Below are 27,508 nucleotides of genomic sequence, written 5' to 3'. Positions count from 1 at the left end.
AGGGGAATCCACTGCTTCCCTTGGGAGTGTTCCTACAGGGAAACACTTTTTTTAATGGAGTCAAACCAGAATCTTCCCAGAAATAACTCATCCACATCAGCCCTTGTCTTTTCCTTGTGACTCTGTAAAAGTGGAGCCACCTGTTGTGGTTTAATTGGTAACAGGTGGGAAAGTGGATCACAAGCCAGGTGGGGTCGCTGAGTCATGCTATCCCCCGCCCCTTTTCTGCCTAGCCTCTATTTAAGGGGTAGACAAGGCAGGTGGACTTTCTTCTTCTTTGCCTTCCTGCCTGGTGGGAGCTGCTGCTGGGAGCTGCTGTGGCACAGATGGACCTGCTTCAGCGTGCTCTGGGCCTGTATTCAGATGTCACGGGGGAATCTGCTTCCTTATGTGAGTAGATTTTGTATATATCCCTTCCTTCAATCTCTCTGTGGAGCTCTTTCCCCTTACTACCTTTTATTATTTGTTAAAATTGCTTCCTTAACGTCCAATTCTGTGCAAGTCCTTTCCTTTACCCCTTACTTCCTATGCCTTTTTTTTTCCTTGAGTTGGGAGAAGGAAGTAATATAAATTCTGTCCTGTGGGCTTTGTGCCCTGAAACCTTAAAGAGTGACATCACCCTTAATGTACTGGTCTATGGTAATAAGGTCTCCCCTAAGCATTCTCTTCTCAAGGCTGAACAAGCACATCTCTTTCAACCTTTCCTTATATATATGGCAACTGGGTTGTGGAGTGAGATTGCTCTGTTTCCTCCTCGATTTGCCTTTTCTCCATCACACAAAGTTCATTTGTGTTATCTGTACTTTGCAGTATGCTGTTTCTATTGCCCTCTTGCACTGAGTGGCATGAACAGGTTCAGTGAGGAGTAAAAGTCTGTGATGAATAATAGGTCAGTATATTTCTGGTGAGTGTTAAGGCTCTATTTGTAGCAGATACTTTTATTTATTCTCCCAGCTATCAGGTAATAAAACAAGAGGAAATGGCCTGAAATTGTGCCAGGGGAGGTTTATATTGAATATTAGGGAAAGCATTCTTTCCTGTAATAATGGTCAGGCATTGGAGTAGGCTGCCCAGGAAAGTGAGAGAGTCACTATCCCTGGAGTTGCTCAAGAAACCTGTGGGCATGGCACTTCAGGACATGCCTTAATGGCCATGGTGGTCTTAGACTGACAGTTGGACCTGATGATCTTAGAGGTCTTTTCCAAGAAAAACAATTGTATGCTTCTACAATTACAATACAGGCAAGAATAAAGGAGCTTGATAACACATTGATCTCAAATCTTTCCCATTCAAGCTCAGACATTTTTTCAGGTGATGCTTAATGTTGTCTCCAAATGCTGTGATTTGGCTCTGTTTCTAAAGAAGATTTAGGAATGTGACATAGACAGTGGGATCAAAGGCACCATCAGCAAGTTTGCAGTGGCACCAAACTGTGTGGCAGTGTTAACACACCAAAGGGGTGGGAGGTCATCCAGAAGGGCCTGGGCAGGCTGGAGAGAAGGGCCCAGGTGAACTTAATAAACTTCAGCAAGTGCAGGGTCTTGCACCTGAGACAGAACAATCCTCACTATCAGTACAGGCTGGGGGATGAGGTGTTAGAGAGCAGCCAGAGCTAGTTTGAAGCCAGCTAGAATGTTTTGGTGAGAAGGATTAGATAACAGTGTTGATGTCAACTTCACTCATAGGCTTGCTGAGAGGTATAAGAACAAGAATCCAAGCATAGATAAGGCATTTCTTCAGGCGGTGTTGCCTGAGCTGCATTTCTCTCTAGCCTCTCTGCCACCTCTCTGATTAATCCACTTTGCTTCCTAACCCCCTGGCCAAACCTCCATTCTTCCTTGGGACTGGGGTCAGGTTGAGAGGGGTGGGAGAAGGTGGAAGGGCAGTTGGGAGCCCCTCCTGGGGACTCAGGTTTCTGGGAGGGGAGTTGTGTTTCTGTGTTACCTTTTACCATTTATATTTCTGTATATAACTGTATATACTGTAAATATCTGCTTGTATATTCTGCTAAGCTGTAACTATAAGCTTCATTCATATTTCCAGAGCTGGCTGAGTCTAGTCTGGGTGATTTCCAAAGTGTGTGGGGGTGGGGAATACCCAAACCATCACAAGCCCCATGGAAAGGGACTCAAGAGTGCTGGTGGATGTGAAGCTGGACATGAGCAGACAGTGTGCACATGCAGCCTGGAAGGCAAATCATATCCTGGGCTGCATCAAAAGAAATGTGGCCAGCAGATGCAGAGAGGTAATTCTGCCACTTTGCTCTGGTGAGATCTCACCTGGAATATTGTATCCAGTTCTAGAGCCTTCTTTATAGGGAGGACATGGACCCGATGGTGTGGGTCCAGAGGAGGCCCATGAAAATCATCAGAGGGTTGGAACAATTCAGCTATGAGGACAGGCTGAGGGGGTGCTCAGTCTGAAGAGGAGGAAGCTCTGGGGGAACCTAATAGCAGCCTTGCAGTACCGGAATGGAGGAGGGAAGCTGCTGACAAAGGCCTGCAGTGACAGGATGAGGGGCAATGGTTTCAAGCTTGAGAAGAGTAGATTTAGATTGGATGTTAGAGACATTCAAGGTGAGGTTTGACAGGGCCCTGGGTGACTGGTCTAGTGGGGATCTCCCTGCTGACTGCAAGGGGGCCAGACTAGATGACCTCTAGAGGTCCCTTCTGGCCCAGATCATTCTATGAGTCTAAGATCAGCCAGCAATATAACTTATTATCCAAAGCTATAGCTCTGCAAACGAAATGTTTGTTGAAACAGGACTGGAAGAGGAGCAGTAGTTCACATAAAGCTTTGTAGTACTCTTCAGTGGCATCTATAGAGTTGGAGAATTTGAAGTGTATTTGTTTTGTGTTGCTGTCTTTTCTAGCAGTGTCACTACATGTGCAGCCAGCTCCCAGATTGTTTCTGAAGATTCTTTTGTTCCTCCTGTTATGATTCATAACTGTCTTCATTGAAACAAGTGTGGCACAGAAGGAAATCTCAAGTGACTTAACCAGCTTGCAATGGGGCAAGGAGCAGCAGTGGAATGTTAACCCTGACATGTCTCAGTGCAAATAAATCTCTAACAGCTTTTCTTGTTTAAATTGAAACAGAAACAACCTGACTGTAGTGGAAGAGGATGCAGAAATAGCAGCAATAGCTGTAAGACAGAGAAAGCTAGCAGAGAAATGCTTGTTCCAAATTTATCATGTTCATCTGAACAGGTGAGCACCTTTGGGAATGCTTCTTGCTCAGGGAGTGAACATTCTCAGGGTGGATACATGGCTTTGTACAGTTGAGGCATGTGCTTTACCATGCAATGTGTGCATGACACAGCTTGCTTTGGCTTGTTTTTTGCAGTGGCATTTGTCTTAAAGGTGAAGGTTGGACTGTTTCAAGTGATAGGACAAGAGGAAATGGCCTCAAGTTGCACCAAGGGACATTTAGATTGGAAATTAGGAAGAATTTTCTCACTGAAAGGGTTATCAGGCATTGGAACAGGCTTCCCAAGGAGGTGATGTAGTTCCCATCCTTGGAGATTAAATTTAGAGTCATGTAGGTGTAGTGCTTAGGGATGTGGTTTAGTCAGTGACTTGTCAGTGTTAGAGTAATGATTTAATTGGATGATCTTAAAGGATTTTCTCAGTATAGACAATTCTGTGATCTCTGGACACCAGCCCTTCATCTGTAAAATCATGATAAAATTAAGATCTTTGGGTTTGCAATTCACTGGGCAAACTGTAAAGTCAAAGCATGAGCCAAGAATTTGGTTCCAAGGAGAAATATCTTAGCAAAGCAGAGTAAAAAAAAAACAAACACAAAGGTCATTTGGAGAACTTCCTTCAGTCTCAAATGAGCTGTGCTTGACTTTATTTAAGGAAACACCACCTTTTCTTTTTCTTTGACAAAAAAAACATTACCTTGAAATGTGCCTTGGGTTGAGTTTAATCATCTGCTGCTATTTAATGCCAAGCTGCTGCCGTGGCATCTTCAAAGTGAAAGTGGTGGCTGGAGCAAAATATTACAGTGCTTGAAGTTCAGAGTGTAAGAGGAGAGGTTTCCTCTTCTGGTTGCTGCTTTTGGGTTCCAGCTTTGGAGTGTTTGGCATTTCTGCTAGGGCAGCTGTTGGTCAGGGTGGGTGGGGTAGGTTGATGCATTTTTGTTGCTGCTTCTGCATTTTGCTGTGCTTTTCTGCAAATGGGCTATGGTAATTGCTCATTGCATTATTTCACTTTTCAGTTTAGCTCTTTATCTCAACCTAGATTTTAGCAGAGAGGGAGTGGCTGTGTTACTTTTCCCTCACTTCTGCCTTGGGGGAGAGCAGGCAGTGTTCACCCTGCACAAAATGCAGATATGGCTTTTACAACTGTGATGGTTTGGGTGGTGCCTGCCCCCCCCCCCCCCCCCCCCCACACACACACACTTTGGAAATCACCCAGACTAGACTCAGCCAGCTCTGGAAATTTGAATGAAGCTTATATTTACAGCTGGCACAATATACTAGCAGATATTTACAGTATATACAGTTATAGACAGAAATAGACAAGGTAAAAAGGTAATACAGAAACACATATCCCATTCCAGAAACCTGAGTCTCCAGGAGGGGCTCTCAACCACCCCTGCACCTTCCCCCTACCCCTCTCAACCTTACCCCAGTCCCAAGGAAGAATGGAGGTTTGGCCAGGGGGTTAGGAAGCAAAGTGGATTAGAAAAGAAAATGGAGGGTGAGGTCAGAGAGTGAGATCCAGCACAGAGCTTGCCAGCAGCAGATTGTCTATGGTTTTATTTCTTGTTCTCATACATCTCAGCAGGCCTATGAGTGAAGTAGACATCACCATTGTTTCCCTTTCACAGCCTGCAATCTAGTTCTTCTCACCAAAACATTCCAGCTAGCTTCAAACTAGCACGATGACAAGATCTGAATGACAGGCTACCATTGCCAGGTAGTTTTCTGTTTTTCTGGTTGGTCCTCTGACCCTTCTTCCTACCTCACAGAGCATTATTTACCAGTGTTGGAGAATTAGCTTTGCTTCCTCTGAATCATTAGTGTTTGGGAAAATAGCAGCAGTAATAAATTATGTAGTTTTATGCAATCTCATGTTGGTCTGGCAAAAGTATTTTACTGCCTAACACAGTTAGTATGTGTCTGTGGAGGATGCAGGATGAGATCAGCTGGATAACTTGCAGAGAGATATTTGTATCTGGATAGAAAAGCAGACAAGTTATCTTCCAAAAGTAATTCTTGTTTGGCATGAAAGTCTACCTTCGTGGTGGAGGGTCAGTGCTGCTAAACCCCAGCCTGGATTTGATGAGAACTCAGTCCCTGAATTTGGTCTAATCTCACTCCTTTTAACATCAACAGAAGCTTTATTGTGAGCAGAATCAACATCATCTGTGTGACCTTCATGAGTCACCTAACCTTTTTGTCCTTCATTTTCCCCCCTCATTGATTAAATAAGGAGTCATCCTTCTTTCTTCACAGGGATGTCTCTCTGGAGAATTCACTCAATGTTTGCAGTGTTCTTTGAGGTAACAATTTCTCTCTGTAGCCCCTCAGTAACGTGACATGCTGATTCACATTTGACCAATACAGCTTGGCCAAACACTTGGTAAACCTAGGAGATGAGACTCAGAGCAATGACTATGCTGCAGTGTTTCTTTTCTGTGTTTTTTCATCTCTTCTCTTATGCTTTAATAATGGGAATGAGCTTTTATATGGACTATTATATGGACTTCAGAAGGATCTTAGAGCAATTCTTCCAGTATTTGAAGTGGGCTACAGGAGAGCTGGAAAGGGATGTTTCACAAGGAGAGGTAGTGACAAGATGAGGGCCAGTGGTTTCAAACTGGAAGAAGATAGATGACATGAGGATGAAATTCTCCCCCATGAGAGTGGTGAGACACTGGAACAGATTGCTCACTGAAGTTGTGGAGAGTCCAAGCCTGGAAGTGCTCAAAGACAGGTTAGACAGGGTCTTGAGACACCTGATCTAGTAGGAGGTGTCCCTGCCCATGACAGGGGGTTAGAACCAGACAATCTTTGAGGTGCCTTCCAATCCAAGCTGTGGTAGTTATGAGTTTGATAGCTAATATCCAGACTTGTTATTAACTCTTCACACAAGATAGAAAGAGTTGGTATAAGCCTTCTTAATGGCACCTTCCTCTATTTGTGAAAAAAAAAAAGGAGGGAAAAAGAAAAGAAACAATCATTTCTTTCATACTCTTCAAACTGTTTCTTCTAGGCTTTTGAAAAGCTGTGAGTTGTGATCCTCCTTTGGCAGGGGGGTGGACTCAATGATCTGCAGAGATCCCTTCCAATCCCAACTGTTGCCTGGCACTGTGAACACTGAACAGGGTGTTAGTGAAATGAGATGCCATTAAAATACAAAAGACAAATGAGTTGGTTTTTCTCAGTTTCTGAAGTTCAGAAAGGTAAAATCAGTACCTAACATGATCTGTGGGGATCAGCAGAGCAGTGTCTCACATGGCAACCTAAGATTAAACTAAGCACAGTCTGCTAGTTAAAAGATTAGCTTCCCTTCACATAAGGAGCCATACTTCCACTGCTGTTGTGCAGTTATTTCTGTTCTGCTGTTTCCCATGAAAAGGGAAGGATTTCCAGAATATAAACCCAGGGAAAGGGCTGTGGTTCATGTGAGCATCTGACACTGTTACATAACTTCTGAAATCGCTGCAGCAAGAGGTGAAAAATGTGTCAAATGGAAAAGAAAGGCCCACCAAATGCAAAGAGCACGGGAGAACTACAAGGCCACTTGGAAGCTGCTGTGCTTATTTCTCTGCTCAGACATGTAATCTTCAGCTTTGTTGGAGACAGAAGTGCCTGGGATGCTGTAGATTGCCCACTTTTTTTTTTTTTTTCTCCAGAACTAATCTGTTTACTGAGGGTTAAATGAGAGCTGTGTATGCTCCCAGAGGCTTACCTCTCTAGTGTTTGAATTTCTTAGCAGTAGTGGTGAGATTGTGAGCTCTAGGTGAGTGGTTGAGCTTGATGATCTCAAAGGACTCCTCCAAACTCAGAAGTTTTATGGCTCTCTCTGTCTAGATAGAGTATTGGTGGTGAAGTATGAGAAGCATAAAATGAGAATGCAAGCATTTTGTGTTCTTCTATTTACACCCTAGTTAAAAACAAGTCTACCTGGGAGATGTTTGAGAATGCCTGTGTATCTAACTGAAATACTTGTGCTGCCTTTTCTCTGCCTGTGATTTCGCTGGCTCAGACTACAAGAGCGTTCACCTTAACTTCTGTGCATGCCTTCTCCCTGAAAGTGTTTAAGACCAGGCTGGATGAGGCTTTGGACAACCTGATCTAGTAGGAAATGTCCCTGCCTGTGGCAGGAAGTTAGAACTAGACAATCTTTAACATCTCTTTTAACTAACTTATTATTCTATGATAATAGCGACAACAAAACTGACCTTACACACAGTGTTACTGATTTTGACTGTCAGCTACAGCTTTCTAAGCTAACAACAAGAATAATTTAAATGCCAGTATCTGTTTGATTCTTTTATTTGCAATGTCCCTGCTTCTTATTTCTTTAGGCTTTTAGGAGTTTCGTTTTCAAGCTTTTCTCTGCCTGTTTGTCAGGTCACAAGTAGAAGTTGTCTGAGGTTCTCATACAGTTTCCCAACTCCCAAAGGCAGGTGGAGTAAAAAAATCCATTTGCTTCATGACTTGCAATAATGAAAGTCTCAAGATTAGTTCACGGTGCTCCAGTGTGGAGTCTCAATGAAATTGGTGCTGCTTTTCACAGAGGCTGATGGTTTGGCCTGGATCCAGCTGCAGAACTGAAGTCTCTAGTAGCTGAAAGAAAAGTGAGGGAAGGAGATTTCTTTTTTTTCAGTAGAAAAAGTGGCCTATCCCATGCAGAATCCTTCCCAATCTCTCCTGAAAGAATTCAGATTAGCAACGTGAAATGACTGGAGTACTCATGGAAACTAGGTCTTGGAGAGGTTTTTCCTCATTTCTTGATAATTATATTAATTGCTTTCTTTTTAATCATTGAGTGTGAATTTTCAGAAAGTATCTTGCTCAGGTGAAATGTCATCCCAAACCTGTGAAGGTGCATCTTCTTCCAGTGGATAGTGGGAGCAGAGAGCCTTTACTGTATATAGCCTATATATACTGGCTACACTGGCACAGTATAAGCCAGCTAATAACAGAATAATCCTTCTTGGATGGCTCATCCATGGAAATGCATTGTGTAGGAGTTAAAGGTGTGAGCCTCTAGCTGCTTCAATGCTCTCTACAAGTCCCTAGAAAGAGCTCGGGCTGAGGTCAGGGTCAGTCTCTTCTCCCTAGTATCAGGTGATTGAGCCAGAGGAAAGTGCCTGGAATTGTGCCAGGGGAAGAACAGGTTGGATGTTAGGAAAGAATTGTTTGCTGAGAGTAGTCAGGCATTGGAACAGGATGGCCTGGGCGGTCGTGCGGTCACTGTCCCTGGAGGCGTTCAAGCAGCGGCCCTTGGGACATTGTTTAATGGCCTTAGGTCGACGATGGGGTTCGCATCGTCTTAGGGGTCGCTCACGCTGTAACCCGTTCCGCGGTTCTAAAGGCAGAGGCAGGAGTTAGCAGGGAGGCAGCAGCCGCCGCTCGGAGCACTGCAGGCACTGCAGCCACTAGAGGGGACCAGAGGCCCGCAGTGGGCTGCCCGGGGCCATGGGCTGCGTTTCCCCGGGAGCCGAGCGGAGGCGACGGCTGCTGGATGACCCCTGCGAGTGTCTGCTGGTTCTGCCATTGGAGCAAGTGGAGGGTAAGGAACAGTCCCTCTGGCCCGCAGCAGTGAGGCATGGGCTCAGAGCCTGCAAGAATGCCGTGCATCGAGCTCAGCACAGTCAGGAGTAAAAGTGAGACCAAGGCAAGAAGTCAGGAGTGAGGGCAAGGTCAGGTCTCCCAGGGTACCTCTGCAACTTGCCAGGAGATGCTGGTGGAAGTACTGTCACTGTCAGGTTCCTGCCCTTCGTTTTCCCCCTCGTTGGTTAAATAAGGCATCCTTCTTTCTTCACGGGGGTATCTTGCTGTAGGAGTCACTCCGTGTTTGCAATGTTCTTTGAGATGGTAACGTCTCTCTGTAGCCCCTCCTTAACATGACCTGCTGATTCACTTTTCACCCGTTCAGCTTGGTAAACCGAGGAGATGAGACCCAGAGCACTGGCTATGCTGCAGTCTTTCTCTTCTGTGTTTTTTCCTCTCTTCCCTTATGCTTTAATAATGGGAATGAGCCTTTACATGGACTCTGGGGTGACCTTAGAGAAGCCTTGCAGTATTTGAAGTGGGCTGCTGGAGAGAGACTTTTTACTAAGGCAGGTAGTGACAAGGTGAGAGTTGGTGGCCTCAAACGGGAGAGGTGAGGAAGAAATTTTTCCCCATGAGAGTGGTGAGACACTGGAGCAGGTTCTCCAGAGAAGTGGAGGCTTCAAGCCTGAAAGTGAACCAGTGGAATCACTATCAGACTCTGTTGGAAAGTGTGATATGCACAGTTGAGTCGACTAATCCCCATGCAGCAGAGAAACTACTACCCACCTGCTAACAAGGGGAATATGAAAGTGCAGTTTCTGTAAAGATCTACATGTGAGAAGCTCTTAGACTCTGGATATTGTCTATGGTCTTTAAAACTTGTGTCACAGTATCACCAAGGTTGGAAGAGACCTCACAGATCATCAAGTCCAACCCTTTACCACAGAGCTCAAGGCTAGACCATGGCACCAAGTGCCACATCCAATCTTGCCTTTGAACTGCCCCAGGGACGGCGACTCCACCACCTCCCCGGGCAGCCCATTCCAGTGTCCAATGACTCTCTCAGTGAAGAACTTTCTCCTCACCTCCAGCCTAAATTTCCCCTGGCGCAGCCTGAGGCTGTGTCCAATTGAATTCAGGAGCAGCAACTTTCTAGCTTCAGTTTTGCTAAATAATTAAGCTTTGACTTGAAACTAAACATGGGAGATGAGCAGTTGTTCACAACAAGTCCTTCCTTCAACCAGCTTTATTTACAACCTTCTCTCCCACAAACATCCTGCATATGTATGATGGTATCCTGTCTGCCACAAGAGGTGGGATGCTACAGAGTGCAGCCTCGGTTTGTAGAGCAAAATTACTTTCCTGAGACATCAGTAATGAATCAGAAGAGTTAATGAGATTTTCTTTTATCAGGATTTCTAGCATCCTGGGAAAACAGCCTGAGCAGCTAGAAGAGCAGAGCAAAGGGGAATGCTTTGCTCTCTAGAGCACAGCTTATGGGCTGGCTTTGCTGAACCAGTAAGCAGCAAATTTCATCCAATGGGTTTGAGGAACAATTCAGGGGGATCCCTGTGAGGATCCTTGCGTTGTTTATAAATTGCAAACAACTCTAAATACAGGGGAGGTTGCTGTCTTCTCTCAGGTGGCCAGCACCAGAACGAGAGGACACAGCCTCAAGCTACTCCAGGGGAAATTTAGGCTTGAGGTGAGGAGAAAGTTCTTCACTGAGAGAGTCATTGGACACTGGAATGGGCTGCCCGGGGAGGTGGTGGAGTCGCCGTCCCTGGGGCTGTTCAAGGCAGGATTGGACGTGGCACTTGGTGCCATGGTCTAGCCTTGAGCTCTGTGGTAAAGGGTTGGACTTGATGATCTATGAGGTCACTTCCAACCTTGGTGATACTGTGATACTTGCAAATATATTTTTGTGTATATGCATTGTATTACATGCTTGCAAATTCTAGCTTGCTGTAAATACAGAGCTTCCTTTGCTTCTAAGCCAACTGAGTTGGCCTGGTAGACTTATTTGGGAGTAATTTCAACCCACCACACTGGGCTTGAGAGTAGTTCAGGAGATTCCTTACGATAGACTTGCATTGTCACTGAGGGTTGAATGCACACCTTTCCCAGTGTCTCCAGTTCAAAATATGGTCCAAGTCACTGTGAAATCTGAGTGAGATGTTTGTTGTGAAGGGGTTTTGTCTGAGTTTAGGGGTAAAGAATGAAGCTGAATTTTGAAAGGTTTTAAAATAATTTAATAATATATACAAAGAGAATTCCCCCCCCCCCCCAAACTTATACACAGCTAACCCACACAAGTTCTTTGTATGCGGTTTGTGAAATTAGTTTACAGAATGTCTATTTACAGCAGGATTAAGGAATTTGGTAGATGTTTGGAAAGGTTTTGGATAGTCTTGTGACAAAGTGCCACTGGTTGAGTCACTGAAATTCTTAGCTGCTCAAATCGAGATTGTTCAGTTACCCGCTAATTGGAGTCACAGTCTCTGTGGTCCCAAATATATATAGCAAAAGCCACGTGGTTGATCCTCGTGGATCTGAATAGTTCAGTTCGGATATTGGGGTGCGCTGTCTGAGAAGGCTCCATGGGCACGATCGGGCTGGAAATGGTGAGCTGGAGCGGCGGCCAGCCGGGAGCGCCTTGGTTGATAGCCCACTGGATCGGTGCCAAGTACTGTGGAATGGAGCCACAGTATCATCAGGTTTGGAAGAGACCTCACAGATCATCAACCCTTTACCACAGAGCTCAAGGCTAGACCATGGCACCAAGTGCCACGTCCAATCCTGCCTTGAACAACCCCAGGGACGGCGACTCCACCACCTCCCCGGGCAGCCCATTCCAGTGTCCAATGACTCTCTCAGTGAAGAACTTTCTCCTCACCTCCAGCCTAAATCTCCCCTGGCACAGCCTGAGGCTGTGTCCTCTCGTTCTGGTGCTGGCCACCTGAGAGAAGAGAGCAACCTCCCCCTGGCTACAACCACCCCTCAGGTAGTTGTAGACAGCAATAAGGTCACCCCTGAGCCTCCTCTTCTCCAGGCTAACCAATCCCAGCTCCCTCAGCCTCTCCTCGTAGGGCTGTGCTCAAGGCCTCTCCCCAGCCTCATTGCCCTTCTCTGGACACGCTCAAGCATCTCAATGTCCCTCCTAAACTGGGGGGCCCAACACTGAACACAGTACTCAAGATATTTTACACAGATATTTGAGGGTCTGGACTGTAAGTTGATCCACACAAGAATTTATGATCTTGTCCGTGGTCTGGAGAACAAACACAAGTATCATACTTGCGTTCTATGCAAATAGATCATATTGAAGTTATTTATCAGCACATGACTGGAGAAATGTTTATAAGTTGTATCTGGTTTGCATTATTTTTTTAATTGAGAACATCACATCTCATATTATGATGTGAAACACTCAAGGTTGTTAAGATAATGTTCACTCTGACAGCAGATGAGTCAGCTCTTCAAAGCAAATAATTAGTATCCTCGTTGATTTATACTATCACTCAGCCCATGAAGGGTCATTTGTGGCTTCCAGTCTTCAGGACACAGCCATATGGCATCCCAGTGGGATCCAGGGCACTGACCCTGGGCTATTACAAGGGGTACATGGTTGGCATGCTAGACTAGTGATTAAATATTAACCACAGCAGACACATTATTTCCACTCTGCTTTGAAATGAGTCTTTAATTAGAAAGTAAACAGCAGCAGCAAATGAAGTCTCATGGTTGTTGTCTGAAGTAAAGATTTTGACCCATTGCCTGTGGTACAAGCTGAGAGAAGTCCCCTGAGACTTTGCAGCTGCCACTCACACCAAAGATAGGTGTAGTATCTAGCCATCAATCATCTGCCAGAAGTAAGGAAATTTAAGTAGGAGAGATGACTTACCCTATATAAATACCCCATATTTGGGTTAAATTCAGCTGTGTATTTTCTAGGACCAGCAACTCTTGGATTCACAGTTGCACAAGCAACTGAAAATATTTCTTTTCTCTTTTTCCATTATGAGGAAAAAACTAAAACAAAAAAAAACTTCTTGGCAAATAAATTTACCAGGAGCTTTAATTCAATCCTTTATTTAACAGTCTCGTTTATTATTCTTACATGCCCTGAAAGAAGAGCCATTGGGTTTAATTACATTCTTGGAGGGGGGGGGGATGGAGAATAACTAGTTAGGGATGTATATTTTACATTTCATGAATAATGTATGCTTTTACATACGTAACTTTACTGTTTTATCTCTTTGTAAGATGCTGAGATAATCCAGAATTTATTTTTTTTCCCCTCAGAATATGCAATTATCTTTTTTTAATTCCTTCTTCCTAAGGCTTTAACTTTATCTTTGCTATTTCCTAACCCATGAGACACCTTTCCTAAAAATGAAGTGGATTCTTAATGTATAAAACAACCTCTAATTTACTCATAATTAAATAGAGATGGATTTCCTGATGCTTAATACTTATTACAAGTCCAAGGGAGTATTTTCTAAGCAGTCATTGGAAATTTTTCATTGCAGAGAAATATAGACTCGCTGCTCCTGTCAAATAACATGCATCTCCTAAAGTTTATAGCAAGCCAGTTCCATGTTTTTATTAAAAAGAAATATGACTCAGCCACTTACTAATAAAAGCAGTGAGTTTTGGCATATAAATCCTGCCACTCCCTTTTGTGTCAGATGCCCTAAAAAAGTGACTATTTTGTCTTTCAAGAATTTTCTCAGGCACAGGAATTACTAAAACATCTGGTTGTGTTACTACAGACATTTATTTTCTTAGTTTAGGACAATATTAACTTAGATTCATAGAATGGTTTGGATTGGAAGGGATCTTAAAGATCATCTAGTACCAACCCCACCCCTGCCATGCCTTCCACTAGATCAGGTTGCTCAAGGCCCTCTCCAACTTGACCTTGAACACTTCCAGAGAGAGGGGATCCACAAGCTCTCTGGGCAACCTGTTCTAGTGTCTCACTGTAAAGAGTTTCCTCCAAATGTCCAATCCAAATCTACCCTCTTTCACCTTCAATCTATTCCCCCTTGTCCTGTCACTACAAACCCTTGTAGAAAGTCTTTTCCCAGCTTTTTTGTAGACCTCTTTCAGGTACTGGAAGGACACTAAAAGGTCTCCCCAGTGCCTTGTATTAACTTACATTAACTTACGATTTAACTTATATATGACCAGTCTTGGAAATAATTTTAGCTCTGAGTCAAAGCAGAAGCTCATCAAAAACACTGGTAGTGCATAACATCAGACTTCATATATATATGTATGTTCTAGAAAGAACTTGTGCTAGTTTAAAGCTAGCTAGAATGTTTTGGTGAGAAGAACTAGATCATAGGCTGTGAAAGGAAAACAGTGGTGATGTCTGCTTCCCTCAGAAGTCTCGCTGAGGAGTTCGGGAAGGAAAAAGGAAAACATTAGATAACACTCTTGCCACTTTTTATTATCTCTCTCTGCCTTGGGCTTCTGACTGAGCTACATCTCTCTAACCCACCCTCCACTCACCTTTGCTTCTTAACCTCTTGGCCGAACCTCTATTCTTCCTTGGGACTGGGGTAAGGTTGAGAGGGGTACGGGGAAGGTGCAGGAGTGGTTGAGAGCCCCTCCTAGGGACTCAGGCTTCTGGGAGGGGAGTTGTGTTTCTGTATTACCTTTTACCTTGTCTATTTCTGTCTGTAACTGTATATACTGTAAATATCTGTCTGTATATTGTGCCAGCTGTAAATATAAGCTTCATTCAGTTTCCAGAGCTGGCTGAGTCTAGTCTGGGTGATTTCTAAAGTGTGGGGGGACAGGGAACACCTAAACTTTATCACAAAGAATTTCAAGCAGCTAGTGGTTGTTTCATGCCTTAGAAAACCTGACTTATCACACATTCCACACTGGCACACATGCTAGTATTTTCAATTTCTTAGAACCACTGTTACTCTTCTCTACAATATGTACATACTTGTTATAGAGGGTTTTGAGTCTGCGTTTGGAGTGAGATATCATAGAATCAACCAGGTTGGAAGAGACCTCAGAGATCATCCAGTCCAACCTAGCACCCAGCCCTAGCCACTCAACTAGACCATGGCACTAAGTGCCTCAGCCAGGCTTTGCTTGAACACCTCCAGGCATGGTGACTGCACCACCTCCCTGGGCAGCCCATTCCAATGCCAATCACTCTCTGGCAAGAACATCCTCCTAACATCCAGCCTATACTTGCCCCAGCACAACTTGAGGCTTGGCCCCTTGTTCTATTGCTGGTTGCCTGGGAGAAGAGACCAACCCCCACCTAGCTACAGTCTCCCTTCAGGTAGTTGAGGCCGATTTGAAGGTTTTGAAATGATTTATAAATATATACAGAGGATTTTCCCAACCTTCTGTACAGCCAACCCACACAAATTCTTTGTATGCGGTTGGTGGAACTGTTCTACAGAATGTCTATTTACAGCCGAATTGAGCAACTTGGTAGAGGTTTTGGAAATGTTCTGGTCAGAGTCTTGTGGCATAAAGTGCCACTGGTAAAGTCAATGTAACTCCTTAGCAACTTGAATCAAGAGAGTTCAAATACTCACTAATTGGGAGTCTCAGTATCTGTGGTCCCAAAATGTATATATCCAGCGCAAGCCACGTAGTTGATTCTCGTGGAGCCAATAGTTCAATTAAAATTGGGGTGTGCTGTCTGAGAAGGTCCTACGGGCACAGTGGGGCTGATGGGGCGAGCTGGAGCAGCAGCCGGCCGGGAACGCCTCGTTCCATCACCCACTGGGTCGGTGCAGAGTGCCGTGGGACAAAGGGTCAGGCAGAGCGGATAGAGTGGCCCCAGGCAGCAGGCTGGGAGCGGTGAGCGGTGGGAGTGGCAAGAGCCCCTTGTTTACCTGGATCGCCCTATTTATCAGCTGTGGGTCGAGATTGAGGGTCCTTTGGCCACAATATTGTCCAATGGGCTTTTGGCAGTCAGCCAAAACACACCAAATTAGGAAGGGTCCACAAGTTTGGTACCCCCAAATATGGGAAGAGCATAGGTGGGCCACACGCTAAGCGCCTGGGCTTATGCAACCTGTTTGCATCCACGTTGTAGAACCAGGGCAGGCCAGACTTTGTGGCCCCAGGCTTATTGCCCCCCTTTGTCCTTTTAATGTGCTCACCTCTGGCTTGGGCAGAAAAACATGTCCAGGCAAGCATAGACATATGCAAGCCTGTTTGGGCTTATGTGGCCCCCTGCTACAATACTATGGACCTTGTCTCCATAAATAATGCTACTATCACATGGATTCATCTAACATCTTGGTTAATTTTCTTAGGTTTCATGCTCTTGTTTCTTAGTTTGGTTTCTTTGACTGGTTGCTTGGTTTTCTTAATTCTTCACTAATTCTCTAATTTGCTTTTCTTAAGCTAAATTTCACAGGAGACCACATATTAACTTATATATTAACTTATATATTCTTGGTGATTTTTAGCAAGAGTAGTTTTGTGGAAGACCCTGAATAATAATGAACACAAGCCTCTCTTCACCTCAATATTCTACTTTGGGTTAGGCCTATTGCCACTGCCTACTCTCCCACTTCAGTGTACTCTGTCTTTTCCTCTTACATCATGTGTGAAACCTTTCAAAGTTTCTAAAAAGATATCTCTTTTGAGACTTTATGGATTCATTTGTTAGAGAGGAATAGAGGAAAAATAGCTGTTTAGCCAAGCTGGTTTTATTGACAGTAGGTTGAATTCTACCACCAGCTGATGCAGAATACATCTATTGCAAAGCATATGGATTCTTCTTGGTTCAGTTTGGATGCATTAGAGCAGAATTTAGCCCAATTCACTTAATTACATGAAAATCATCTTGTAAAGGTCTCATTAGTTGTTCTATTTATGCTGCTGGTTTTCTACATTAATCATTCCCACTATTACATAAAATATTTGTTCTGGTTGTTTATGTACAAAGAGTTTATATTACATTCTGAATCTCTATGATATGCTCTTGGTTTTTTCCTCTCTACTAGGCAGTATCAAGACCACATTTCAATACTGGGTTCAGTTTTGGGCTGCTGGAGGATGTCCAGAGAAGGGTCTGGAGAACAGGTCTTATAAGCAGCACCTGAGAGAACTGGGGCTTTTTAGTCTGGAGAAGAGGAGGCTGAGAGAAGACCTTGTTGCTCTCTCACTCCGTAAAAAGAGGTTGTGTGAGGTGGGGGTCTGTCTCATCTCCCAGGCACCAGGTGATAGAATGAGAGGAAATGTCCTCTGCCAGGTGAGGTTTAGGATGGATAGTAGGAAAGTTTTTCTTTCCTGCAAGAATGGTCAGACATTGGAACAGGCTGCCCATGGAGGTAGTGGAGTCACTGTCCTTGGAGGTGTTCAAGAAATGCATGGATGTGACATTTTGGGACATAGTTTAATGACTATGGTGATGTTAATTTCATGGTTGGAACAAAAGGTTTCTATGATTCTGACAGTAGTAAGATTTAGTTTTAACAAAGGGACAAATGATTACACAACTGTAAGAAGCCCCCTTTAGAGAAAGGTCCAATAAGGCTTTACAACCTCAGTTTCTGCCAGGGAATGGTCAGGTTGGAAATATTTCTTCACAGAAAGGATTATCAAGTATTGGAAGAGGCTGCCCAGGGAGGTGGTAGATGTGCTTTAAAAAGGTGTGAATGTGGTGCTTAGGGACAGGATTTAGTGGCAGTGGCTTAGAAGTAGTGCTGATATTGTAAACCCCAGATGAGTGGTTGGACTTGATGACCTCAAAGGTCTCTTCCAGCTTTGACAGTTCTGTGATTCCAAGTTGATTTTTAATTTATTAATGTTGTTTGGGGTTTTAGTATATTTTTGGGGTTTGGGGTTTTTTTGTGTGTTTTAGGTTTTTTTGGGGTGTTGTTTGGGTTGGTTTTTTTTGTTTGGTTTCATTCTTTTTTAGGTTGGTTTTGGTTTTGTTTCAACTATGCCAGGAACTCTGAAATATGTGATTGGCTTCCTTCAGGTTCCTTAGCACGGTCCTTAATATAATACATATTGGAGGTAGAGGACTTGTGTAGAAATGTACTGATTTTTATTTCAGGGTTGCTGTGCTGCCAGGGTGGCAAACATAAGTGTTGATGACAAGAGAAAGAAAACAAGTAAATTTTTCAGTGCTTAGAGGTGTTGTGTCTGTATGTGCTACCTGTTAGAAGGTAATGCAGGCTCTGCCCTGGACTACATTCTTGTCACTTCTTCCTCCTTCATATCTGATTGAATAATTGGAAATCAATCGTCCTGGGGACAACTGAGTTAAGGTGGGAAGTGGGCAACTATTTGGTGGCAATCTTGCTTGTTAATTGGAGAATGATGTCCTAATAACCACACATGTCATTTTCAATACTGCGGAACACAGAGTTATAAAACAAAAGGTAAGGTGATGTTCCTATCACTTTTCGACACAGATCCAAGAGTATGAATGTTTTATCACTTGGTACTCTAACACAATTGACTACATCTTACCCTCACATGGCAAAGGTTTTAAACTAGAGCAGGGTAGATTTAGATTTGTCTTCAGGAAGAAGTTATTTGCTATGAGTGTGGTGTGATACTGAAACTCATTGCCCAGAGAAGTTGTGGATGCCTCATCCTTGGAAGTCTTGAAGATCAGGCTGGATGAGGCTTTGAGTAATCTGGTCTAGTAGAAGGCATCACTGCCCATGTCAGAGGGGCTGGAACTAGATGATCTTTAAGATCCCTTACAACTCAAGCCATTCTGTGATTCTATAATGGGAATAATTGCTCATTAACACTTCCACAGACTTTCTGTAAGAGTTGTCAGATACCATTTCCATCTTCAAGCCTTCAGACTGGATGCAAACCCATGCAGTGGTGACAGCTGGGTAACAGCTGGCCTCCATGATCTTAAATATCTTTTCCAATGTTAATGATTCTATGATTTTATGATCTCTCTCCTTTCAAAAAGCACTCACAGAAAGTTCTTTAATTTGTTTGCCTTCTGATCCTACTGAGCCTAAGAAATACACCCTGTGAACACTGACTATCGACGTGTTGGACCTGATGTAATGCTAATCAGATGGCAGAGTAAGCTGATTTCTTCTTTTTCTCCAAGGACTGCAACAGTTGCTCAGAAATGACCCAAATAATTTTTATTAATGGGCCCAACATTACTTTCATTTCAAAAGAGACAAATGATTTAATAAAATGTGTGTTCAGTTGTGTTCATTAGTGCTAATCGGTAGTTCATTAAACCTTAATCATATCCATTTCGGGCCACTAATATTCAGGTAGTTTAATAAAGGACCCAGCAGTAAAAGAGCACAATTTACATATGCAGGAGCATATGCATCCATGGCAAACCCTACTTGAATTCATGCTGTCCATTCAGCTAGGTTTCAGGAAAGTAACTGACCTACTAATACTAGTGGTAGGATTGTGAGATCTAGGCAAGCAGCAGGACTCAATGAGCTCAGAGGTCTCTTCCAACCTCAACAGGTGAAAATGAAGAAGTTTATTCCCCATGCTTTATGTGGTATTTGACACAGATGATCATTTTCCCCTATATCACAGGAGGAGTTGTTCAGCCTGGAGAAAAGATTCCAGGAAGACCTTACAGCATCCATCCAGTATCTGAAGTAGATGGCAAAAAACTGAGGAACTTTTTACAGGGATTGTAATGACAGGATAAAGGGGAATGGATTAAAGCTGAAAGAGGGTAGATTTGGTCTGGATGTTCAGAAGAAATTCTTTATAGTGAGGGTGGGGCAACACTAGAAGAGGTTGCCAAGAGAGGTTGTCAATGCCCCTTCCCTGGAGGTGCTCAAGGTCTGGTTGGATGAGGCGTTGAGTAACCTCATCTAGTGGAAGGTGTCCCTGTCCATGTTGAAGAGGTTGGAACTAGATGATCTCTAGGATCTCTTCCAAAAATAATTCCATGAATTCACGGTTATGGAGACTTCTTTCCATTGAATGCTGCTTTAGACTGGGCTGGGGATGCTGTCTGAGCAAGGAGTGCATTAGGCTCAAAATCTGACCCACAGAATTAGGCTCTCTAGTGGAAACAGCAGGGCAAAAGTCTATTGGGAATGCTTAGTATTTTGAAAGGGTAATTTGTAGAGCAGTGTATTGGAGAATACTGTGCATATTCTCCAGTTTATGAAAAAACCTGTAGGGTATGTGCAGTTCTACCAAAGTCACTGCTGCTAATGTCTCAGTCAAAGCTCATCAGTCTAGCTTAGCACTTTTCTAGAGCTCACATTGCCTGTCAGAGAATGCTGTTACCAGCTGAACAATTTGCTCTGCACATGAGAAGCTCAGACAGTGCTAGGAACACCAGTGCTGAACAAATATACTTCACTTATTACTGTATATGTACTTGTTTAGCCTGCAGAAGAGGAGGCTCAGGGCAGACTTCATTGCTGTCTACAACTACCTGAAGGGAGGCTATAGCCAGGTGGGGGTTGGTCTCTTCTCCCAGACAACCAGCAATAGAACAAGGGGACACAGTCTCAAGTTGTGCTGGGGGAAGTATAGGCTGGATGTTAGGAGGAAGTTGTTGCCAGAGAGAGTGATTGGCATTGGAATGGGCTGCCCAGGGAGGTGGTGGAGTCACCATCCCTGGAGGTGTTCAAGCAAAGCCTGGCTGAGGCACTTAGTGCCATGGTCTAGTTGACTGGACAGGGCTGGGTGCTAGATTGGACTGGATGATCTTGGAGGTCTCTTCCAACCTTTTTGATTCTATGGCTTGCACTGAAGGCTGAGGATTATTAATGACTTGTATCAATATACTAATTCTATGCTGGAGCTCTGATATGCCAGAAATATCATGAGCTGATTTATTCTAGTTAAGATTTTGTACTAATGCATATTTGTATAACCATGTCAATCCTAACTGCTTCTGTGAACAAAACAGGAGTTAACTGCTGGATAGAAAGATGAGTTTGTAAGAAGTCTGGTACTACTTGCTTCACTGAAATCCAATCGTAGCTTAGAAATGCTGGTTTCTATATTTTAAGTGACCCTAAATGAAGAAGATACAGCAACATGTGAATTTCTTCTCTCCAAAAAGTGCAGCACACTATTTTATCATCTAGCACAGTAAGATGCCATCATACAGTGAGGTCATCCTTCTGTTCCTGTCCAAGTAGGAAAATTATTGTCTAAATTAAATTTAGCCCCCATTTCATAATTTCTTTGGTTTATCATCTCTTCTTTCTGACTTAGTTTTCCTGAACAGTATTGGCCCATTTCAGTGATGTTTGTATTGAATTTCTGTCCTACAATAAGGTATTGTTGTTATTTGATGTACTTTGCCACTTCCAGTTCTGGGCTCCTCAATTTAAGACAGATGTTGAGGTACTGTAATGAATGTCTCCAGAGAAGGGTGACAAAGCTGGTGAGAGGCCTGGAACACAGCCCTGTGCAGAGAGACTGAGGGAGTTGGGATTGTTTAGCCTGGAGAAGCGGAGGCTCAGGGGTGACCTCATTGCTGTCTACAACTACCTGAAAGGAGGTTGTAGTCAGGTGGGGGTTGGTCTCTTCTCCCAGACAACCAGCAATAGAACAAGGGGACACAGTCTCAAGTTGTGCCAGGGGAAGTGTAGGCTGGATGTTAGGAGGAAGTTCTTGACAGAGAGTGATTTGCCATTGGAATGGGCTGCCCAGGGAGGTGGTGGAGGCACCATCCCTGGAGGTGTTCAAGAAAAGCCTGGCTGAGGCACTTAGTGCTATGATCTAGTTGATTGGACAGGGCTGGGGGTTAGGTTGGCCTGGATGATCTTGGAGGTCTCTTCCAACCTGGTTGATTCTGTGATTCTGTAAAACTACATGTAGAATAAAGTTGGAATGAGAATCATGATGCTTTAACATACTGTATCTCCACAAAGGAAAAAAGCAGAAAGAATGACTATATCTTAGCTAAAGAGTAAGGCTTCCAATCAGCAGTTTTAACAGACATTATGTGGCCTGGGGTACCTGAGGTACTTTAGTGTCGTGTACAAGAATATAAATCATGGAATCGTAGAATGGTAGGGGTTGGAAGGGACCTCTGGAGATGATCTAGATCAATCTCCCTGCCAAAGCAGGATCACCTAGGGCAGGAGACAGACAAAGTCAGGCAGGTTTGGAAAGACTTTGGAGTAGGAAACCTCAGAACCTCTCTGGGAAGCCTGCTCCAGGGCTCCAGCAGCCTTACAGTAAAGAGATTTTCCCTTGTGTTGAGGTGGAACTTCTTGTGTTCCAGTTTGTGTTTATTGCCCCTCCTGCTATCACAGCACACCAGTGAAAGGAAACTGGCCCTTTATTCTTGACACACTCCTTTCTCATATTTATAAACATCATTAGTATCTCCTTTCAGTTTTCTGCAGCCTTTCTCTCAGTCTTTTGTCATCAGAGAGGTGTTCCAGTCCCTTAATAGTCCTCGCAGCCACTGTTGGACACTCTCCACTAGTTCCTTGTCCCTTCTCAACTGGGGAGCCCATAACTGGGCACTCCATGCACCAGATGTGGTCTCAGCAGAGCAAAGGGGGAGAAAAACCTTCTTCTAGGTGACCCACACTTTTCTATATGCACCCCAGGATACCACTGTCCTTCATGGTCTTCTTGTGAAGTATGGATGGAGAGAATATAATTAGGAATGCATATTGCTCATAAAAGTTATGTACTGGTCTTGGTCAGGGCATAAAACAATTTAAACTTAGGATTTCTTTGCCAAATAGTAAGAGTCCAACTTTAAAATACTAATAAAATATTCTCTTTAAGAATAATGGTAAGTGGATATTTGGAACAGAAGAATCCCATGTTTTATGTAAGCTAATAAAATATTATGAACTGGTTATATTTTTAAAACTACTACAAAGGGGGACAAGATGATGTGGGGGAATTGTTAACATGGTGTAGATCCATTAAATTCCACTCACTATAGTTGAAGAAATTTAATAAGAAGTGAGCTTTCTCTTTCTCCTTAATGACTGTTTGATGTCCTACACGAAATCTGTGTGGGTGGGTTTTCACTTTAGCACTTAATAAGCACACATCCATATTGTGCAATAAAACAGGGTGTTAATTTGCTGTTCTGTTCTATAAAGAAACCAGAACAGGAATGGGGGCTGAGCACTGAAGCTGGGTGGTAGAGACTGAACAGATAGAGCAGATAGTTCATGATGCCCTTTATGATTTAAATAGTTCAAAATAAGCATGTTTTTCTTTGGTATAGTTGTGTATGTGCATTTTATTTCTGTTTATATAGTTTCACAGAATCACTGTGGTTGGAAAAGATCTTCAAGATCATCAGGTCCAACCATTATCTAACTCTAGCAGGGCCACTACTGCACCATATCCTTGAGCATCATACCTAGATAGCTTTCAAATTTGTCTGGGAATGGCAATTTGGTCACTTCCCTGGGCAGCTTGTCTTTGAGAACCCTTTGAGAAGAGAAGTTTTTCCTTACATCCAAATTAAACTATCCCTAGGGTAACTTCATACCATTTCCTCTTCTTTAAGTTGTGACCTGTGTGAAGAGACCAACAGCCACCTCTCTACAACCTCTTTTTAGGGAGTTGCAGAGTTAGTGACAGCTCTTCACCCAGCAAAAATGTCTTCTGTGATGTTTGCAACATGCGTTCCCTCTTCTCAGGACATCACTTTCCCCATCTCTGAGGTCTTTTGCAGATGTTCTTTTTGTTCTCTTTGTCCTTCATAGAATTATGGAATTGTTTTGGTTGGAAAAGACCTCTAAGATCATCAACCTACAACCACCATGGCCATTAAAGCATGCCCCATAGAGCCATATCCACAGGTTTCTTGAATACTTGCAGGGATGGTGACTTCATCACCTCCAGGAGGACCCTGTTCCAATGCCTGACCACTCTTTCAGGAAAGAACTCACAGAATCAACCAGGTTGGAAGAGACCTCCAAGATCATCCCGTACAACCCAGCACCCAGCCCTAGCCAGTCAATTAGACCATGGCACTAAGTGCCTCAGCCAGGCTTTTCTTCAACGCCTCCAGGACAGTAACTCCACCAACTCCCTGGGCAGCCCATTCCAATGCCAATCACTCTCTCTGGCAACAACTTCCTCCTAACATCCAGCCTAGACCTCTCCCAGCACAACTTGAGACTGTGTCCCCTTGTTCTATTGCTGGTTGCCTGGAAGAAAAGACCAAGCCCACCTGGCTACAACCTCCCTTGAGGTAGCTCTTCCTAAACTGTTCCTAACATCCAACCTAAACATTCCCTGACACAATTTCAGGCCATTTCTTCTCATTCTACCATCTGACACCCAGCTCGTTCTAACCTCCAGGGAGCAAGGAGTTGTCCACACAGACACCTCTTCTTCAGAAGATGATTTGTTTGATTTTTATTAATTTCATGCTAACCTGTTACCTGTTTTATTAATTTCATCCTAATCTTGGTGGGCCTTCAAATGAATTTTGTTCTATGAGGCCTTTCAACCTGGTTGTGGGCTCCTACTTTAAAACAAGTAGCATTCTTTCTTTCTCAACTAAACATATGCTATGTGTACTCTAATTCCCTGTAGGAGATAGTAGTGAAAGGTGGGAAGAACACACTGAGATGAAGGTTTTGTCTTCTCTCTCTCTTTTTTTTTTTTTAATTAACTGATAAAAAACCCAAAGGAAGTATATTTGAAGCATAAATAAGACTTGGCTTATTTGAAGTGTGAGCTATTGAAAGAGAAAACTAATAATGAGATAGGTCAGGAAATTTTGAGTTAAATATAAAAACTCCAGGAAGCAAAAGTAGGAAAGGACACAGGAGAAATCAGCTTAAATGTGCTGAATATTAAAATAAAAATTATAAGACATTTGAAACCAGGTTAAATGTGCTGAACCTACCAAAAAAAAAAAAAAAATCTGTGTGAGAAATCTACAGTTGTCATTAGGGCTGTTGGAAAACCTGAATGGAGTTATTGAGGACTGAGGTTTGCGTGGCTAAAAGCTAAAATGAGTTGTTTATGGTGATATTCACCAAACTGAGGGCAGATGTGGCTGGGTTGGAGGGCAGAAGGGCTCTGCAGTGGGACCTTGACAGCCTGGACAGATGGGCAGAGTCCAATGGGATGGGGTTCAATAGCTCCAAGTGCAGGGTGCTGCACTTTGGCCACAACAACCCCATGGAGAGATACAGGCTGGGGTCGGAGTGGCTGGAGAGCAGCCAAACAGAAAGGGATCTGGGGGTGCTGACTGATATCCTGCTGAACATGAGCCAGCAGTGTGCCCAGGTGGCCAAGAGAGCCAGTGGCATCCTGGCTTGCATCAGGAATGGTGTGGTCAGCAGGAGCAGGGAGGTCATTCTGCCCCTGTATTCTGCACTAGTTAGACCACACCTTGAGTACTGTGTTCAGTTCTGGGCCCCCCAGTTTAGGAGGGACATTGAGATGCTTGAGTGTGTCCAGAGAAGGGCGACGAGGCTGGGGAGAGGCCTCAAGCAGAAGCCCTACAAGGAGAGGCTGAGGGAGCTGGGATTGGTTAGCCTGGAGAAGAGGAGGCTCAGGGGTGACCTTATTGCTGTCTACAACTACCTGAGGGGTGGTTGTGGCCAGGGGGAGGTTGCTCTCTTCTCTCAGGTGGCCAGCACCAGAATGAGAGGACACAGCCTCAGGCTGCGCCAGGGGAAATTTAGGCTGGAGGTGAGGAGAAAGTTCTTCACTGAGAGAGTCATTGGACACTGGAATGGGCTGCCCGGGGAGGTGGTGGAGTCGCCATCCCTGGAGCTGTTCAAGGCAGGATTGGACGTGGCACTTGGTGCCATGGTCTAGCCTTGAGCTCTGTGGTAAAGGGTTGGACTTGATGATCTGTGAGGTCTCTTCCAACCTTGGTGATACTGTGATTTTTTTTTTTTTTTCAGAAAAGCCCCTGAAGTTCCCATCCTAAAGACTGTGTTAGGTGTTTCTTAGCTCTGAGGAAGTAAAGTAAAGCTTATAATCCATTAGACCAGGGAAAATTAAAACACCAGCAGAATTGCATTTGCAAGGATCCAGAAATAAGCAAGGCAGGAAATTGGAAATCTGATGGTAGAATATAGAGCAGAGTAACGTAGAGATAGATGAATACTTTTTCCAGCAGTCTGCATTGCTGGAGCTGTGGTGTTGGTAATGGCTTGTTGTCATAGCAATGCTTTATTTTAAGAAAATGGAGATGAAGTTTGCAAACACTTCATCACTTGTTGGGGTGTTTCAGCCTTTATATAGATATGTTGTTTGGTAGAAAAAAAAAAACAAACAAAACAAAAACAACCATAGTAATTGAAGCAGAGTTTGAAAATGGGCCGAAGAGATTTGGAAGCAGAAATTGCAGTGAAAAGTTATAATGAAACTGCAACTCATGTATGTGATGGTTTGGGTGTTACCCGCCCCCCCACACACACACTTTAGAAATCACCCAGACTACACTCAGAGGCTCTGGGAATTGAATGAAGCTTATATTTACAGCTGGCACAATATACAAGCAGATATTTACAGTATATACAGTTATAGACAGAAATAGACAAGGTAAAAGTAATACAGAAACACAACTCCCCTCCCAGAAACCTGAGTCCCCAGGGGGGCTCTCAACTGCCCTTCCACCTTCTCTCACCCCTAACATTGCCTTGTGCCCAAGGAAGATTGGAGGGTCAGCCAGGGGGGTTAGGAAGCAGTTGGATTAATCAGAGACGGCAGATTAGAGAGAGAAAATGCAGCCCACAGCCCAGACAGAGAGCATCCTCCTTATCTATGTTTGGATCCTTGTTCTTATACATCTCAGCAAGCCTATGAGTGAAGTAGACATCACCGTTGTTTCCCTTTCACAGTCTGTAATCTAGTTCTTCTCACCAAAGCATTCTAGCTAGCTTCAAACTAGCACAGTGTATCAGCTAAATGCATGGAAATATTCAGGAGTTTTGTTTGTTGCTGTTTGCTTTTCCCCCAGTAAAACCTATCTGCCTACACCTTGGGAGAACTTTCACAACTGAAATACACAACTTCCAGAATGATACAATTGTTTCACCTTGAAAAGACATCCAAGATCATCAAGTGCAACCATAGACCTAAACCGTGTCCTAGAGTAACATGTCCACAGGTTTCTTGAGCACCTCCTAGGGATGGTGACTGCACCACCTCCCTGGGCAGCCTGTTCCATTGCTTAACCTCTCCTGAAGAAAATTTTCCAGACTAAACCTCCAATTTCAGGCCATTTCACAGAATCTCAGGGTTGGAAGCGACCTCAAAGATCATCCAGGTCCACCCTTCCTGTGATAGGCAGAGACACCTCACACTAAATCAGGTTGCTCAGAGCCTCATCCAGCCTCACCTTAAAATCTTTCAGGGATGAGGCTTCCACCAGCTCCCTGGGCACCCTGTTCCAGTGTCTCACCACCCTCATGATGAACTTTTTCTTAACATCCAGTCTGATTTTATCCATTTCTAGTTGTCCTCTGTTCCCCCTAGTCCTACCATTATCTGACATCCTAAAGAGTCCCTCATCAACTTTCTTGTGGGCCCCCTTAGGATACAGGAAGGTCACAATGAAGTCTCTTTGAAGCCCTCTCTTCCCCTCTCATTCCATCACTTGAGGTACTAGGGAGAGGAAACTGACCCCCACCTCACTACTGTGTTATTTTCCATTCACTTGCTGTGAAAACTCTAACAGATGAAAATGCTGGTGTAAGAACATTTGTTGAGTGAAGGAATTTTATCTATCAATCTGACCTGATTTACAGAAAGGACATTGCTGAGGGAAGTGGTGGAGTTGGAGTCCCTGGAGATGATCAAGAAATACATGGATGTATCACTCTG

The 27,508-nt window shown here is 43.8% G+C and overlaps 1 long non-coding RNA gene across 2 annotated transcripts in view; it reads left to right on the top strand.

Annotated features, from left to right (window-relative positions):
• Positions 1-295: 295 nt before the first annotated feature.
• Positions 296-27,508, top strand: part of LOC135175645 (uncharacterized) — a 106,566-nt gene continuing 79,353 nt past the window's right edge. For both annotated transcript variants that reach the window (XR_010302418.1, XR_010302417.1), the window contains exon 1: positions 296-390. This is a non-coding gene — a long non-coding RNA (uncharacterized LOC135175645). The remainder of the gene's footprint in view (positions 391-27,508) is intronic.

Source organism: Pogoniulus pusillus, chromosome 5, assembly GCF_015220805.1.
Source record: "Pogoniulus pusillus isolate bPogPus1 chromosome 5, bPogPus1.pri, whole genome shotgun sequence".
Classification (NCBI taxonomy): Eukaryota; Metazoa; Chordata; class Aves; order Piciformes; family Lybiidae; genus Pogoniulus; species Pogoniulus pusillus.
This window is presented reverse-complemented; position numbering and strand designations above follow the sequence as displayed.